The 15,712-nt window shown below is 49.1% G+C and overlaps 1 non-coding gene across 1 annotated transcript; it reads right to left on the bottom strand.

The window, feature by feature from the left end:
- Positions 1–14,876: 14,876 nt before the first annotated feature.
- On the bottom strand, positions 14,877–14,950 carry TRNAI-AAU (transfer RNA isoleucine (anticodon AAU)). The gene has a single exon. It is a non-coding gene; the product is annotated as a tRNA-Ile (tRNA).
- Positions 14,951–15,712: the final 762 nt, after the last annotated feature.

The raw sequence follows: 15,712 nt of genomic DNA, 5'->3' as shown, positions 1-15,712 counted from the left end.
CGAGTTGGATTAGGTTTAGGAGTGCTAATGGGCCTCGGATCCAGAGGCCCATCAGGAACCTCTATAAATAGAGGGGTGGGGGCGCCCTAGGGTTTACACCTTTTGGCTGAACACACTTGCCGCGCCTCCCACGCCCTCGCCTGTTGCAACTCGCGGATCTAGCAATCCGGCTTGCGACGCTTCCTCCCTGCACGTGTGGATACCTTGGAGGTGTTGCGCCTGCAGCACTTGGACGAGCCATCGACGAGCCGCCGACTAGCCACGACGAGCCGACGACGAGCCGCGGCACCGGAGGCGATCTTGCTGTGCACGTGGACGAGCTGCTGAGGAGCTGCTGGACGTGATCGACTACGTACGACTACGTGATCGTCTTCACTGCACCGACGCATATCTACATCTTCCGCACCAGTAGTGCGTCGAGTGGTAATCCCGTGATCCTTATACGGCAGTTCTTCCTGGTTATACGCGGTAGAAAATTTTGATTTGCGCTAGCGTAGCCTACCTCGTATCCCTACAGTGGTATCAAGAGCCTTAGCTGCTTAGTTTTGGATTCGGGATGTGTGCATATGGAGATATGCGAGTTCTCTGTTTGATCTATGTCCTGATTTCGTGCCCTTGCTGCAATGGTAGTGTAACGACATACTCCTACCGGTCGGTTTCCGCCATCGGAGTTAAGTGATACACGTAAATCCAGTTGCAGTGAGGGAAGATCAATATGATTGGTCAAATCGAGATCCAGGGTCATACGCCAGGCGCATTAGATGTGCAATAGTAGATAGGATCTACTGCCGGGGTCGGGATTTTGCCGTATGCGTATGCTTCGGTAAATCAGCCGTAACTTTTCGGTACGATCTCGGATCGGGGCGATTTCTATACGAAAATTGATCTAGAGAAAAAGTTACACGTGAATTTCAACCGCTTCGCCGTTTTCGGCGACATTAGATTTGCCAAATTCGGCTTGGAAGATAGAGTTTCGGTCCTCCCAAGTTTGGAACGTTAGGACGCCTAACTCTATTTTGCAGGATGTATGCATGTATCTTGTGATCAGTATGGCCCCCTTGTGCATGTGATGCATGTGTGTAACTAACTCGTGACCTGCGTGTCGCGCGTACGGCAACACGGCAGGAGCCATATGTGTTGTCACTTTATTGTAATTAATGGTCTGCGTACCAATCTGTGATGATCCAAGCAACTATGTAATCTTCATTACTAGATTCTTTACTAGCTATTAGGCGTAATAGCATGCTCTAGTTCTTGGAGGACTCATCACCGGGAGGATGGCGCACATGGAACATGGAGATGGAGATCACCATGGTGAACAGGTTCAATGGAGATGGAGATCACCATAAGAAAAACGGGCCATACTGTGTCAAAACTGTGTGAATGCTATTCTGTTTATGTTTTACTTTCTGCATGCTGTGATGTTAGAAGTAGAACGATCCCTCACAAAGTTTAAGTTAGTATGCCCTCCCAACTAAAACTTGCACCGTCCCATGTCTTGTACAATTAGTGGTGGGTCTATGAAATTAGGGTGCCACTAGTTTTCCTTGACTAGACGGGTTTGTGTCGGACACTTACACGCATAAGGGTTGGTTTGCTTAACGAGGTCATCTTAACGGTTAAGGACCTTGGGGCATAAAGGTTGGGCGCCGAGACATAGAGATGTCACCCAACAACAGGAGTCATATGTGATATGATTAGCAAAAGTTGCTTACCGATCTACCTCGTTTGCTAGCGGTGATGCTAAAGCTCACTAGTAGACTTGTTAGTTGTGGATCCTGAATCACTAAGTTTCAATAGAGGGATATTGATTTTAGTGGGAGTAGATTCTGTTAAAATAGTTTAATGTAATTTGCTCTATCATGGATACGTTTGTCTTAGTGTATTTTGCATTACTTTTGTTGTAGATTAAATGGCACCTAGCAACACCACCACATCGTTTGCTTTGCGTTCGGTCCTTGAGAAGGACAAGTTGAATGGAACAAACTACTCGGATTGGATCCGCAACCTGAGAATTGTTCTCAGGGCTGAGAAAAAGGAAGATGTTCTAGACAACCCACTACCAGAAGAACCTGCTGAGGATGCACCCGCTGCTGCTAAGAATGCTTACAAGAAAGCATGTGATGCTAACCTTGAAGTAAGCTGCCTTATGCTTGCTTGCATGGAACCCGAGCTGCAAATGCAGTTCGAAACAAACCATGAGGCGCACGATATGATCGTGGCGCTTAGAGACATGTTCCAAACACAGGCCAGGACTGAAAGGTTCAATGTGTCTAAGGCCTTTGTTGAGAGCAAGCTAGCAGAAGGCGCAGCAGTAGGACCACACGTGATCAAGATGGTTGGTTACACTCAACGGTTGGAGAAGCTAGGCTTCCCACTGGGCCAAGAGTTGGCCACTGATTTCATTCTTTCCTCTCTTCCGCCTAGCTATGGGAACTTCATCTCGAACTACCATATGCATGGGACGGAGAAGGGATTGAATGAGCTGTGTGGTATGCTCAAGACAGCAGAGGCTGACATCAAGAAAAGCGCTAGTACCAGCCATGTGATGGCGATACAGAACAAGCCCAGCTTTAAAAAGAAGGGCAATTCTTGGAAGAAGAAGGGCAAGGCTGGAACGTCCAAGCCAAACCCACCGCCCAAGGTTAAAGCTGGACCTGGACCTGCTCCAGATAAAGAGTGCTTTTACTGTCATGAACTTGGTCACTGGAAGAGAAACTGCAAGCAGTACCTAGCTTCGTTGAAGAACGGCGGAAGTAAGAGTACTTCTACCTCAGGTACGCTTGTTGTTAATGTTATAGACAACATATTTCTCGCTGATACAGTTATTAATTCTTGGGTATTTGATACCGGATCGGTTGCTCATATTTGCAATTCGATGCAGGGAATGATAAGAAGTAGAAGCGTGGAAAGAGGAGAAGTTGATTTCCGCGTGGGCAATAATGCAAGAGTTGCTGCTTTGACCGTCGGGACGATGCAACTCCACCTCCCGTCAGGATTTATTATGGAGTTGAATAATTGTTATTTTGTTCCTAGTTTAAGTCGAAACATTTTGTCTCCTTCATGCTTGATGAAGGATGGTTATTCATTTGCGAGTGAAAACAATGGTTGTGTGATCTCTAAGAATAATATGTTTATGGCTTTTGCACCCATTGTGAATGGATTGTTTGTTTTAAATCTTGATGGTTCACCTGTCTGTAATGTAAGTGCTAAAAGGCCTCGGCCTAATGATTTGAGTCCTACCTACTTGTGGCATTGTCGTTTGGGTCATATAAGTGAAAAGCGCATGAAGAAGCTCCATTCTGATGGACTTCTAACTTCGTTTGATTTTGAATCATACGAGACATGTGAGGCTTGCTTGCTAGGCAAGATGACCAAGACGCCTTTCACAGGATTTCCTGAGAGAGCAGTAGACTTGTTGGAACTCGTACATAGTGATGTATGCGGACCAATGAGCACGACGGCTAGAGGAGGATTCCAATACTTCATAACTTTCACTGATGATTTTAGTAGATACGGCTATGTCTACTTGATGAGGCACAAGTCTGAAACCTTTGAAAAGTTCAAGGAATTTCAGAATGAAGTTGAAAATCAGCGTGGCAAGAAAATTAAGGCCTTACGATCTGATCGTGGAGGCGAGTATTTGAGCCACGAGTTTAGCAATCATCTAAAGAGTTGCGGAATTGTTCCACAACTTACGCCGCCTGGAACACCTCAGAGAAACGGTGTGTCCGAGCGACGTAATCGAACTTTGTTAGACATGGTTCGATCAATGATGAGCCAGTCGGACCTACCGTTGTCATTTTGGGGATACGCTCTAGAAACAGCAGCTTTCACACTAAATAGGGTACCATCTAAATCCGTAGTTAAGACACCATATGAGATATGGACTGGAAAGGTTCCCAGTTTGTCTTTTCTAAAGATTTGGGGATGTGAAGTGTTTGTCAAGCGACTTCAGTCGGACAAGATCACACCCAAGTCGGATAAGTGCATTTTCGTGGGATATCCAAAGGAAACTTTGGGATATTATTTCTACAACCGATCAGAAGGCAAAGTGTTTGTCGCTCGGAACGGGGTTTTCCTAGAGAAAGAGTTTCTCAAAGGAGAAAAGAGTGGAAAGACAGTGCATCTTGAAGAAGTTCAAGATGAGCCAATCGGGCAAGAATCAATGAGTGATGCTAACGTAGCAGAACAAGTTGAGATACCCATGGCAAGAGAAGCACCGCCACAACCACGAAGGTCGGCAAGGCTCCGCGAAATGCGAGAAATATTATTGTTGGACAATGATGAGCCTGCGACATATGCAGAAGCAATGATGGACCCAGACTCCGAAAAATGGCAGAGTGCCATGCAATCCGAAATAGAGTCCATGGGAGACAATCAAGTTTGGAACTTGGTTGACCCGCCTGATGGTGTTAAAGCCATAGAGTGCAAGTGGATCTATAAGAAGAAAAAGGACATGGATGGAAATGTTCACATCTATAAAGCACGACTTGTCGCAAAAGGTTTTCGACAAGTTCAAGGAGTTGACTACGACGAGACCTTCTCGCCCGTAGTGATGCTTAAGTCCATTCGGATTATTCTAGCTATAGCTGCATATTTCGATTATGAGATATGGCAGATGGATGTCAAGACAGCTTTCCTGAATGGAAACCTAGCTGAGGACGTGTATATGATACAGCCCGAGGGTTTTGTCGATCCGAAAAATGCTGGAAAGGTATGCAAGCTTCAGAGATCCATTTATGGATTGAAGCAAGCATCTAGGAGTTGGAACATTCGTTTTGATGAAGTGGTCAAAGGGTTTGACTTCACCAAGAACGAAGAAGAGTCTTGTGTTTACAAGAAGGTTAGTGGGAGCTCTGTAGTATTTCTAATCTTATATGTGGATGACATATTACTGATTGGAAATAACATTCCTATGCTTGAGTCCGTAAAGACTTCACTGAAAAATAGTTTTTCGATGAAGGACTTAGGGGAAGCGGCATATATTCTGGGCATTAAGATCTATAGAGATAGATCGAGAAGGCTTATAGGTTTGAGCCAAGATACTTATATTGACAAAGTGTTGAAGCGGTTCAGCATGGAAGAGGCAAAGAAAGGGTTCTTGCCTATGTCACATGGCATACATCTCAGCAAGACTCAGTGTCCTTCGATTGCTGATGAGCGGGATCGCATGAGTAGAGTACCATATGCCTCGGCTATTGGATCTATCATGTATGCAATGATAAGTACTTGCCCAGATGTTTCATATGCGCTAAGTATGACAAGCAGACACCAATCTGATCCAGGTGAGAGTCACTGGACAGCGGTGAAAAACATTCTTAAGTACTTGAGAAGGACTAAAGATATGTTCCTCGTCTATGGAGGTCAGGAGGAGCTCGTTGTAACAGGTTACACCGATGCTAGTTTCCAAACCGACAGAGATGATTCAAAGTCACAATCAGGATTTGTGTTCACACTGAATGGTGGTGCTGTTAGTTGGAAGAGTTCCAAGCAGGAGACGGTGGCCGATTCTACGACGGAAGCCGAGTACATCGCGGCTTCGGAAGCCGCGAAGGAAGGTGTTTGGATTAGGAATTTCCTCATTGAGCTTGGTGTGTTCCCGAATGCGTCCAGCCCATTGAATCTCTACTGTGATAACAATGGGGCAATTGCGCAAGCAAAGGAGCCAAGGAACCACCAGAAGAACAAACACGTAATGCGGCGATTTCATCTCATTCGAGACTTCATTAACCGGGGTGAGATCAAGATATGCAAAATACACACGGATCTGAACATTTCTGATCCGTTGACAAAACCACTCCCGCAGGCTAAGCATGATGCGCATGTAAGAGCTATGGGTATTAGGTACCTTCTAGATTGACTCTAGTGCAAGTGGGAGACTGTTGGAGGTATGCCCTAGAGGCAATCATAGAGATGATGATATTCCATTTATATCCATGATTTGTATATTGTGTTCATTGAATATCCATTAAAGGCTACTTGAATTGATTTGCAATTATGTGAATTGTATGTGAAACTCTTTACTTGTATGGTTATTCTAAAGTTGTCCCTAGTCGGAGTTCATGTGAGGACACACATGAATATTAGACTAGCACATGTATTAGTTGATGACTATGTTTCACAAGTCATGGACATGGAGATGTTGAACTAATAATGTGGACACATGTGGAGACATGTGTTAGGACTGACCCAACACAAGAAGTAGTTCTCTCTTTAAACAACATATATGCTTTGTCCTTAGACATGAGATTGTCGCATGTATTCTAGATGTGGATCGACCTACTTAGGGGCTATCAAACGCTACGCCGTAACAGGGTAGTTATAAAGGTAGCTTTCGGGTTTGTCAAGAAGCATGCTATGAGACATGGTCAATCAAGATGGGATTTGCCCCTCTCTGATTGAGAGTGATATCTCTGGGCCCCTCGAGTGATCGGATCCGAAAATGCATGGCCATGCTACGTATGGTTAAGAGTTAGCCTACAAAGGGATTCCGAATCACAGGATCGAGAAAGAGCGGTCAGCTTGAAGCTAGACCAAATATCGTGAGGCAAAGGGAATAGCATGTATATTATGTTGTGATGGTTCGTCTGATATGATCTTCGTATGCGTATAGGAGTTGGCACGTCTTGCTAGAGGCCGCTACCGACTATTGGGCCGAGTAGGAGTACTCGGGCCATGTCTATACGTATCCGAACCCATAGGGTCACACACTTAAGGGGCTGGAAGCCCAATTCGGATCTGATCCGAGTTGGATTAGGTTTAGGAGTGCTAATGGGCCTCGGATCCAGAGGCCCATCAGGAACCTCTATAAATAGAGGGGTGGGGGCGCCCTAGGGTTTACACCTTTTGGCTGAACACACTTGCCGCGCCTCCCACGCCCTCGCCTGTTGCAACTCGCGGATCTAGCAATCCGGCTTGCGACGTTTCCTCCCTGCACGTGTGGATACCTTGGAGGTGTTGCGCCTGCAGCACTTGGACGAGCCATCGACGAGCCGCCGACTAGCCACGACGAGCCGACGACGAGCCGCGGCACCGGAGGCGATCTTGCTGTGCACGTGGACGAGCTGCTGAGGAGCTGCTGGACGTGATCGACTACGTACGACTACGTGATCGTCTTCACTGCACCGACGCATATCTACATCTTCCGCACCAGTAGTGCGTCGAGTGGTAATCCCGTGATCCTTATACGGCAGTTCTTCCTAGTTATACGCGGTAGAAAATTTTGATTTGCGCTAGCGTAGCCTACCTCGTATCCCTACAGTAACCTCCTCACCAACTCCTGGAACATCGAGCAGCTATGTCTCTTTTACCCTTAGATTTGTTGTTTAAGTTTGAACAAACAATTTGCACCATACAATCAAAAGAAGCGGCATGCTCGATTAAGTTCACAATTTTCTTTTTAACCTCTCCTGACTGAGCACTTCGTGGTGACCAACAAGGGTAATTGGCGCGACCTTCTTGTAGGAGTTCCTTGCATGCATATGCATTCCTCGACTACACCTGTGTATGCCTCCCATGACCCCAACCTGTGTCACTCGACTGACCAAGGAAAAACAAAGTCTTGTGGTCCAATCCCTGGACTTCGTTGCGTAGGGAAAAATGGCAAAGGCAAAAACACGTGCGAAAAAAGGAACCAATGTCAAAAAAAAATCTGCGACAAAGCCACAGCCTAAAAGCATTTAAGTTCATTACATAATCTGAACTCAAATGCACGAAACCGAAAACCTAAGCAACTACTCCGCAAGGGCTAAAGGAGGGACTTTGCCTCGGATCACGACCGACGAGATCTGCATGACCAGCTACTGTGCTCCAGGGGCCACCATCTTCCCGAGTTGTGTCAGCTCCTCGGAGTTGCGGTTCCTCGCATAGACACTCCCAACAGTGGCAAGTCCACGCCATTGTAGTGTGTGGCCATCGAGGTGAAGGCCGCACCACCGAAGACGAGGAGTCCGCCAGGACCACCACCTCCGAGGTCACCGCCCCGGCCGCCGAGCTCTTGCCTTCCTCTCTAAAGAAGCAGTGAAGGGCAACGAGGCGATCGGTGGCAGAGGAGGGTGGGTCACCGTGACGAGCGGGGAGACTGCCAGAGCAACCGGAGCCGCCGGAGTCACCACGCCAGTTCCATCGCCTGTGGCCAGCAACAGCTAGGTGATCGGCCCCACAAAGCCCACCGACACGGGCGACATCGCGAGACCGGGAACAAACTCCCTGCAACATGAAATCACAGATCAACTAGGAATTCATACGAAAGCATGAAGCAAGCATACGGCCTCAACTCAAAAAGGTTTAAGCAAAAGTTAAATCCCTTACCTATCAGATCGCCGCAGAGGAAGGGGCGTTGTACGGCGCTACAATGTGGGCCGTCCCAGCTGAGGGCGAGGTGGCGGCAGCGGCGGGGCTGGGATGTCCCGGGCCACAACATAGCCTTGGGGGACATCCTCAGGGACATCGCGCATTGCTGCCCGACCTACCATAGGCTGGGAAGCCGCGGCGGCATCCATAGACACCTGTAGAGGTGGGGCCATCGCTGGCACCTCCAACCTTGGCTGGAGGCCTGCGGCCACTTCACCCTTCGACACCTAAGATGGCGGCGCCGTCAAAGCGCCCACCGGCACAAGACCTGTCCCCGAGCACAACGCGTCGGTGCCAAGTCGTTGGGCCAGCGCGAGGCTGGCTCCAACACTGGGAGCCTCATTTGAGCACCCACCTGCTGAGGACGTGCCCGCCGCAATTGGCTGGTGACCGTCACCCTCTGACCCTGACCTGCCATCGGGAGAAGGGAAGGACACCAACCTCTATGCCATGCTGGGCGGACTGCCAGGCGGTGGTGGTGGCAGCTACTCGGGGGCTCCCAAACCGCGACCCCGATCGGCGGCCGACCGAGATTTCTTGGAGCAACGGCAATCCGAGCACAGGGAAGGCCGATTGGCCCCTCGGTTGGAGTGAGCCTGAGCACGCTTCGAGCTCGTTTTGGTGTCTGAGCTGTCAGCGGCCCATTTCTGGGATGCACGGTCATGCGCCAGGGCTGCGTTCCCGCCTCCCTCTGCTCCAATCCCGACCTCCCCGTCATCAAAGGTCGAGGGATGGGGGGTGGCAAGGCCGACCTGAAGACCATGAAAAGGCTTCGGGTAAGATGGGAAATCGAGGATGGGCGCGCCTTCTCTCCCACTCTCGTCCTCCTCCTCCTCCTCCTCCGCCTCCTCCTCCTCTTCTTCCTCGTCCTCGTCCTCGTCGGACGGCAAACCCACGTCATGGCGCGCGCGGCGGCACCTCATGCTCTCACTAATTTTCTCCTCCCGAGCACGGACCTCCCTGCTTCATTTACGTTGCCTCTCTTGAGCTGCACAGAGCTCGGCAGCAGCTCGTTCGGCACCCTCAGGGTTACCATCCGGGTTGCAAAACCTGGACACTGGCTGCCCGAGCCCCTGCACACCAACACCAGCTCGGGCCTCTGTGTGTTCACAAGAAAATATGAGGAATGGAAAGAGAAAAAGTTCAGGAACTCACCAGGCAGGGAGGGAAATCCCTTGAGAAGGCCTGCGGGTGCCCCGCCAGGGCCGGGGGCACCGGCTCCCGAATGTTGATCAGCTCCCGCACCCGCATCGAAATCTCGTATGGGGGGTAATGCCATGAAATCCCTCGCACACCGTCATGAAGCCAGAGAGCTGCAGCAACCCGTTGGGGTTGAAATTCTGCAGCTCAATCTCGAGCTCATGGAGGAAGCCCCGGAGGAAGGGTTGCGCCGGCAGCCCGAACCCCCGGGGATGGAACTCAAGGAAGGATACGGTCTCCCCGGGCTTGGGCTACGGGAACTACTTTCCCGCAGTGGCACGCCACCCGGCCTCCTCCTTTGGTGGGAGGCAGCCCATAGTGACCAAGTCTTGCAGTTTTGCCTCCATCACCACCGAAGGAACCCACGAACCAATCGCCGAGGAAGAATGAGAGACGACGGTGCAAATGGGAGGGAATGCGTGCGAGCGGACCGTGGGACTCACCAGGTCACCCCCACAACTCCTCCTCTCTCTCTCTCTCTCTCTCTCTCTCTCTCTCTCTCTCTTGTTCTCCTAGCTGCTCGAGCACGGCTACTAGGCAATGGCCAGAGGAAGGACAGGCAAGCGCAAGAGTGGGGAGGAGAGGGGAGGCGGCAGATGTAAGAGCGCAGCCCTAGGGAGGCCAACCGTCCCCTTCGAGCAACTGCGCGGAGTGGTGGGCTCAGCCCCTGCGACACCCACCAGGAGATGCCTCGACTCTCATGCAACGACTTCTTGGCAGCTCCGCCCCGGTGGTTGGGCCAAGCCCAAGCAACAGGCCAAGGTACGAAGGTCGGTCCAATGAACGGGCCCGTATGCCATCCTGAGGCCTATCTAAACCTAGAGCTAGGGATGGATGGGCTGAGAAAGACCCAACAACAGTGAGTTGGGAAGCCGCGTGGCCCCCGACCTCTCCCCACCGTATCTGAGTCCTGGTGACGAGTTCGCCCCGAGTATTCCTGATGAGGGAAGGCAACGACCCCTCCGACCTCCCATGCAAGAGGTCGGGGATCAAACAGAAGACAACAAGGATTAACGGGACGTCTCCCAGCGAGACATAGCCGAACTCCCTGCAATGGGGAGGCGATCGGGTCCTGCTCGGATTTCCCAATGGCGCTCGAATGAGCACACTTGCCCGACCAGCCCGGTAGGCAAAGAGCCGCTCCCCATGAAGGGATTGTGTGGGGCACAATCCCGACCACGCGAACGCACTCTCCTAGGAGTAGTGCACCCAGGGGCTCGGAGCGACCAGCCCCAAGGCCAAGCAAGCCATTCATGACATACACCGGGGACAAAATTTGTTATTCCGTAGGACAAACATTACAAGAAGGATGTCCAAGACACCATGTACAGATACAAAAAATGCTAGTGTTGCCAAGCAAGGCAACATCTGGGACCCATGGGGAGTCCTGCTACAAAGGTGACATGAAGGGGCGGATGCTCATGTCGCTAAGTTTCTTGTAGCATCAACACCTCGGGGGTCGCCTATGCGGAGGTGGTACCGAGGAGGAGAGCGCTTTCCGCTCCGGCAAGTGATGCCACCATCTCCCTTGGCAAGAGAACAAACCACAGCCACAATCAAAGCCTCCCATTAGAGACAAGAGGGGACTGTAGTTGTACCCAACAGGCTCAGGAGCAGCATCATGGTAGCCTTCGTCGAGCCCGCGGGTCCGCCAAGGATTCAAATGGGAGCATCAGAGCTCCCGAGTGATCCCCGAGAAACCCAGGGGTTGTTCTTGCCTGTTACCAGTTCCTCCCATTGGATCCGCGAGGATCTTGAAGCAGGATCGGCAACGAGAATGAAGGTGCCTCAGACCCCCTGTGGTACGCCTAGCCGCTCGCTGAGATTCTTCTAGCATCAAGGGCAGGCTACACGGCAGCCAACCAGGAAGACTTGGAGACTCCCTCTCGATGGCCTCATCCCTCTACCCGCACATGGAAGCATTTTAGGAAGTGAAGCCTAGAGCCCCAAGCAGCACATGACGCCGACTTTATAGGTCGAGCGCAGGGCTAAGACGCGTGACACCGCGAGGTTCAAAGAGGGGCGCCCGCCTGGCAAGGATGCCGCGAGCCCCGATGCACCAGCAAACCCACGTGAACAGCCACAGGATGAAATGATGCCCTGAGCAGGACCTCAGGATTCTGCATTGCACAAGGCAACGGGTAGATCGATCCTGGTTGTGTATCGGCGCGCAGCCACGAAGAAACCAGAAGGTCATAAAGGGTCCCCTAACAATGCCTGAACGGCGGCAAGAGACGGGCAGTGCCCGCATTAAAAACCTTTTGAGCGAATCTCGATTCCCTCAGAAGCTCGGGGGCTAGACCCAGCAGGTCCCCTCGCGTGAACCCACAGGATGCCTCAGCCTTCGAAAGGTGTGCAAGAAGGGCGAAGGAGCCTTCCCCTCGAAAGGTGTGCAAGAAGGGCGAAGGAGCCTTCCCCTAACCACAAGGCCGAAAGAAGCCTCGGGGGCTACTAATGGGTACCTGTACCAGGGGTACCCTCAGAAAGGGGCTAAGGCAACCAGACGCCAAAAGGCCAAAGGCCCAACAGCTAGAAGCATCCTCAAAGCGACCCAGATGACATTGCGGCCCACAGCCCAACCTCCCTTTGTAGGAAGACAAGAGCCATGACTCGCCGGCTCAGCCAGCTTGGGGGTGGGGCCCACAAGGGGCCCACAATGCCTCACCCAGTCCTTAACTCAGGAAGACCTGCGCCATACGAGAGGCATTAAATGCACGATGTGGCCCCCCTGATCGCCCTACGCCGGAGACATGACCGGGGGAGGGGAGCCGACCTTTAACCAGGGGTCCGAGGGTAAAGCTACACCCTTCGGACCGCCTAGGATGGCCTGCAGGATGAGGCCACGCGCGACCGTACGCGCCCACACGCTCCGGCATCATCATCGCTTTCGCCGTCAAGGAGACCTGTCAAGATCAAGGCCATGCCACCGCGCCAGGCCTGGTACGGTCCCGCAGGCAAGGTGGGATCCAGCGACAGATGTTACGACGAAGAGTGGCCATGAACACACTAAAGAGGTCGGGGAAAGCCAGGATGAGCGGCGCGCCCTGTCCAGGCCACTAATCACGGCCCGACCATTCGTCACCAGTACGGATGACAACAACAGCACCCGTCCCATTCACTACCACGGAGTTGGCAGACGGAATGGGAGCACGCCACGGAGCAGGCCGGACCGTGCGTAAGCAACCCACGTCACACAGGAGCACCGTACAAGGCATGCGAAGTCCACGACCAGCCAAGGGGACAGGACAAGAAGGCCTCTTGGTGCAAGGAAGACTCGACCACGCCACAACCCTCGACCTCTGAGGTTGGGAACCCCTCCATTTCTCAACGTTGTTGCCCGGTCCCTAGCCTATATAAGGGGAACCGGGCCTCCTCTCTCTCTCTCTCTCGCATTCAATGCATACACCCACACATCACACGAACGCTTGCTTGCAAGCACCCCGTTGTAAGCCCAGTGCACTTGATCCAAGGAACATGACTCCTGCCGAAACTGGACGTAGGGAATTTCCCGAACCAGTATAACTACTTGTCTCTTGTGTGCTAGCCATCAGAAGTGAGGAGAGCGCGGCGTACAATCACTAGTCATCAGTCTGAAACACCGACACATGTAATTACACATGTTGGTATTCTTGAGGCCTCGAGGGTCTAAAGATTCATTGTTTGCAAATACAAAGAAGACAGTGTATATACCATTTTAGAAATTTTGGGTGATAATGTATGCACTCGATTTGAATTTTCATGTAGTCATCATTTAAATGAAAGGAGTTGCGCCTTAGCTTTTTCGCTTGCGAATAGATGAATCTTTTTTTCTATGAATATGTGTTTTGATTATAGTTTGTTCGCTGTTAGAAGCTTGCTCCAACTTCGCAAATCCTCACATGCAAAATCATAGAACAAGCATTTTCGCTTGCGAATAGATGAATCTTTTTTTCTATGAATATGTGTTTTGATTATAGTTTGTTGGCTGTTAGAAGCTTGCTCCAACTTCGCAAATCCTCACATGCAAAATCATAGAACAAGTATTTTCGGACTAGTTAACTTCGGTTAATTTGCTGCTGTTTTGATTACGAGAACTTGTACATGTCAGGCTCCCTGCCTAGCTAGATGCTCGGCCAGCTTCTTGCTGTGTCGCTTTTGCTGACAGAAAGCTACGCGGTCTGTGTCCTGACCCAGACGTCGCTATCCATATGTGTTGTCGAAGCCACAAGGCAAGTCGGCTGGGAACCGTACGTTCGGGGTTTTTTCCTCATTTGTTGCGGCCTACTAACTAGCACTAGTACTAACTATGCATGTTCAGGTGAAGAAGCTAGTAGTACTGTTTAAAGGCTCAAAATCAATCCTGAACATAGAAAAAGGGAAAAGTTTTAATCCTTTTATAAAGTTGCATGGCCTGCTTGAGAGACAAGTACCCTACTTGATTTCATTGACAATTTGATACGTTTTCGACCCACACAAATGCTTCATTGACGTTTGACATGTCCAACGTTCTCAACCCCACACAAATGCGGCTAGTGTATGTGAAATCTAGAAAGCACACATATTTGCCTCGTGAAACATATGTGATAAATCAATCATTTTCTATGCGTGTCTAGTTGTACGAATGAGTGAAGTAGATACAACAGAGAAGAAAGCTCCACCATATGTATGACACTCTAAAGGTCTGAAAGGAGTAACGTGGCATCTATGAGTTCATATGTTTCGATAAGCTCGTGTAATCATGTCACTCAATCACATCCGATGCCACACATATCATTTCAATCATCTCTGGTTGTTTGATACATATAGCACCTATAATTTATCACTTCAAGATTTTTCATATTTTTCTAGCATTTTTTGCGAATGGCCACGTATGCCTTCTCTAGATTTTTTTTTCTCTAATATGCTAATAATAGCCTAGGTTTTTTTCCCTCTAATAATTGACACAATTCTCATTTGTGCTAGCTATAGCCAAAGGTCTATAGAATCAACCTTTTTTCACATATATGTGGACATCTGTAAACCAACCGCAATTATATGCTAATAGTAATCAAAGGTTTTTTTCCAGGAATAACATTGTTACAGGTAGCCAAAGATTTTTTAATCGCAACATTCAAAGGCTGCGTGACAATAAAACTTTCCCTGGAAAAAAATAGTGCATATCAATATATCATTGTTACAGGTAGCCAACGATTTTTAACGCAGCATTCAAAACGCTGCATAACAAGATAGCCTAAGATTTTTACCGCAGCATTCAAAAGGTTGCGTAACAATAAAAATTTCCCTGGAAAAAAAGAACTAAGTGCAAACTTTGAGTGCGACAAAAAAAAAAACAGCACAACTATTGGCCCATGCAGGTCTCGAACCTGCGACCTTCGCGTTATTAGCACGACGCTCTAACCAACTGAGCTAATAGGCCTTTGCTTGGCCTTTTTTTTAAAAAAACTATAAATATTTTGTTTTGTTAGCTCCCCCACCAAAAGCTTGATAAAGATTTTTTTAAAAAAATATATGTATAGTTTCTTCTCTTGCCAAAATTTAGGTAATTATTAGTAATTTGATTATCATCACACTTGTCATATTTTCTGTGGCATAAATCAAATGAATGTACAATTGTACATAGCGCTAGCTAGATATGGCTCCCGTAATAATTGTACATAGCGCTTGAAATAATTGGTTCCCAACGCCGCATTGCGCTAGCTGAGACATAGTTCCCGTAATAATTGTACATTGCGCTTGAAATTTATCATGCTATTGATTGTGACATCTCAAATTTTTAGATAAACTACGCATGGTAGTTAGATAAACTGCTAGTCTTAGAAAATGACCTTATTCTCCCTAATTGCTCATGGTAGTTATGATTAAAACTCACAATGTTTGTTTGGTTCTCTAGATTTCGAATAAATGTGCATGTAGTGGATCTAGGAAAGTAGCACCAATTAATTATTCAATTAGTTCATGCACTTCTTCACTTATTTTTTATACGTGCGGGTATTGTTCTGATTAGATGAACCCTACTTGGCCGAGCTAAAACTACACTCGTTGTTGAACAAAATTTGAACATTAGACATGTTATTTTAAGACGAGTGAGTACTTATTTTTCCCAAACTACTGTATAATGCGCCCATCTCTTAGCAACCATCACCCGCTACACCGTGTCAACATCTCTTCAGTGCACAAA

The sequence above is a fragment of the Setaria viridis genome, chromosome 9, assembly GCF_005286985.2.
Source record: "Setaria viridis chromosome 9, Setaria_viridis_v4.0, whole genome shotgun sequence".
In the NCBI taxonomy this organism is placed as follows: domain Eukaryota; kingdom Viridiplantae; phylum Streptophyta; class Magnoliopsida; order Poales; family Poaceae; genus Setaria; species Setaria viridis.
Note: the sequence above shows the minus strand (reverse complement) of the source record. Positions and strands in the feature narration are given on the sequence as shown.